Source organism: Sphaeroforma arctica (genome assembly GCF_001186125.1).
Source record: "Sphaeroforma arctica JP610 unplaced genomic scaffold supercont1.385, whole genome shotgun sequence".
Lineage (NCBI taxonomy): Eukaryota > Ichthyosporea > Ichthyophonida > Sphaeroforma > Sphaeroforma arctica.
Window position 1 is genome coordinate 64,010 of NW_014040173.1, and position 2,846 is coordinate 66,855.

Sequence of the window (2,846 nt, forward strand, 5' to 3'; positions counted from 1 at the left end):
AGAGCGTGTACAATCTTTAGGATTTCCGGTAGTGTTGGAGTGCTTGGAGAATGAAGATGGTGATGATAAGCGAGCGTATTATTGAGAACCACGGCGGTCTTTTAGTATATGTATACCTCACGTATTAGCCGAGTAATGTTCGTCACAACCGACGGTCGCAAGGTCCCAACCCCCCACATAGATATATTTGCCGTCACAACCGTTTGCATTTTTCGACTTCCGTATGAAAGCTACTTTTATTTAACGCATGAGCTAGGAATGGTAGCAGCCTGTGTTCTCGAGATAGTACACAAATATATGAGGAAGTGCGAGAAGGTGTGGGGTTTGGGCGGGGTCACGATATACTTTTTTTCGGGTTTTTACTACTCAGCGATTGACCGAGTGTTATTGTCAGTTGTTGTGGCTTTGCAATAGGGTCTAAGACTCGGAATACCTCTGAAAGCTATCGCTCAGTGCTATTTTCAATATTTTCCCTCTCACATATTCGCGACACACATAGTCACTCACGTGCCATTTACAACAAAGTCGCTAGCCTGGAACCAGCGCATAGTATATCACACGCTATTGGAGCCTTCACAGAGCGTTTTTTATTTCGTCTACGTCACACACATTCACTGTATACGGGATCGTAATCCTTCGAGATGTACAAGTTATCTACTGTATTGACTGGCTGTTGCAGAATGTCGTGTCATACTCCTACTATACAGACATTCGCAGAGCATACATTGATTCCCCCGGAAATCTGCACGAAGATTGCTGAATTTGTACCAACTCACTGCTGCGTTTGCCACCGCGAGAACCTTGCAATGCTGCCAGTGGAAAAGTGCGGGGATTGTCAGCTGGGCGTCTGTTTCGAGTGTGGTAGGTCAAGGCAATACATCTATACCACTTTATCGAGATCCATTGGTGAGCGCAAAATATTCTTGTATCCCTTGAGGAATCGCGCGGTATTTTTGAGCTTGGCGAGTGTATTATAAATATGGATATGAGCTGCCATACAGAGGTCTCAACATGGCCACGATTGGAAGGTATGGCTACAACTTGGTATAAGCATGTGGGTAAACGTACAGACTATGAGGGGTAACCTGAGTGACGAGGGATTAGTTTGCTTGTTTACCCTTGCAGTATTGATGTTTTTGAGGATGTGCAGCGCAATTGTGATACTTGCCAATATAATATTTGAAAGATTCTTATCAATAGCATCTAATAGACAACACGCCTTTCTATGCTGTTGTTGCTACGGTATCCAAAAAATACTAAAACAGTCGTAGATAATTTTCTTTGGACCAGTCATGTACAGCACGAGTATATTTGCGTTCGAAGACAGTCTGACGAGTTTATTCATTTCTCGTGCGTTGGATAGACACGCACCTCTCAAGCCTTCAATATTGACATGACGCTGTTTGGTGCCGTTCTATCTTATGGAGAATCATTACATACTTAAGAAAGAAATTCAAAAATAAGCACGTTCAATGATACGGGAGAAATTGGAGAATACAATGTCGTTTACAAGATTAGATTTTGATTTGTAATCAGCAATATTGCACGATAGTGTATAATATTGTGGCCGCTTATAATAATATTTCTGATATTTGACAATAGATTGTCAAACCGGTGATGGCACTACTAATTTTAATCTTGTCTGAATCAATAAATTGTCTGCTTATATTCGTAATATGTCCTTTGATGTTGAATTTTGGGCACTTGCCTATCGCTCCCATCCTTGATTTCAACCCCCACTATAATGGCCGGAGCTCAGCCCGATTGTGCTATACTGTGCTTCAAATTCCAGTTCAGCTGTGTTGTTATTCAATTAGTTCATCGCTTCTTGTACTATTGGTTTATCTTTTCTATATCGTCACGAATTGCTTTGCCGCTTGCCTCGTGAAAACTATGGTTAATACCCTATACATATCATTCTGGGCTAGGGTGGCCATATACGATACATAGTGATAAATTGGCTCAATCATGTCCAGTACGTGGGTTTCATTTTGAGGTCGAATCGATATGCACTGCTTCAGCAGTGAGCCTCTGTACGTGCTCCTACGACACGCGATGGACAGCTAACCTTTAACTACAGTCGTGTTGAGCATTCTTGGTATATCACGTCGCTCGCGTATGCTCAACCGAGCAGTTGTTATATCAATTTTGGGTTTTCGGCAACACTGCGCGGGCTGATTTGCGGTCTGTGGTTTTAGGCAATTTAGAACAGATATGGCTAGGCTTCATCAAATTTAACCTGCTTCCGTGTGGTATCTCATACTCGCCTGACACCAACTGAATATCTCATAGGAAATGCCACGGTTATGCATAATTTATTTTAGTCACTTGCCACGTCTCAGTATATACTTGCTTCTACACACATTGAAGGCAGCCATGCACAAAAGAGTCTCGCAAAACTATACATATTCACGAATCGTGCTAGAAACAACATCGCAGCATACATACAATATAGCATCGAGGCCGGGGTTAACGGCGAGTATAAGTAATAGTATATGAGGAAATAACAAACTTATCGTCGATCCGTTTGAATCATGAAGGAGAGCTGGGCCATTGCGAGCACTGCGAGAAGGCGACGTGCCAAATGCTGGTGAATTGTCGGGGTATGGAGAAACTACGTACGAGTTCGTCCATGGTCTAATCTAATCTCTAGTGTGGAGACCCAAATCATATCAGCATATAAAATGATGCAACATCTATGCATTTCCACTTTAGGCTGTGGATTGCTGGGGTGCGTGCGCTGTACCTTAGGGTTAGCCTGTGACATGTGCGGCCGAGTAAATTGCCCAGGTATGCTTGGTACCTATCTTTGATAGACAACCGACCCCAATATACACTTGCGATTC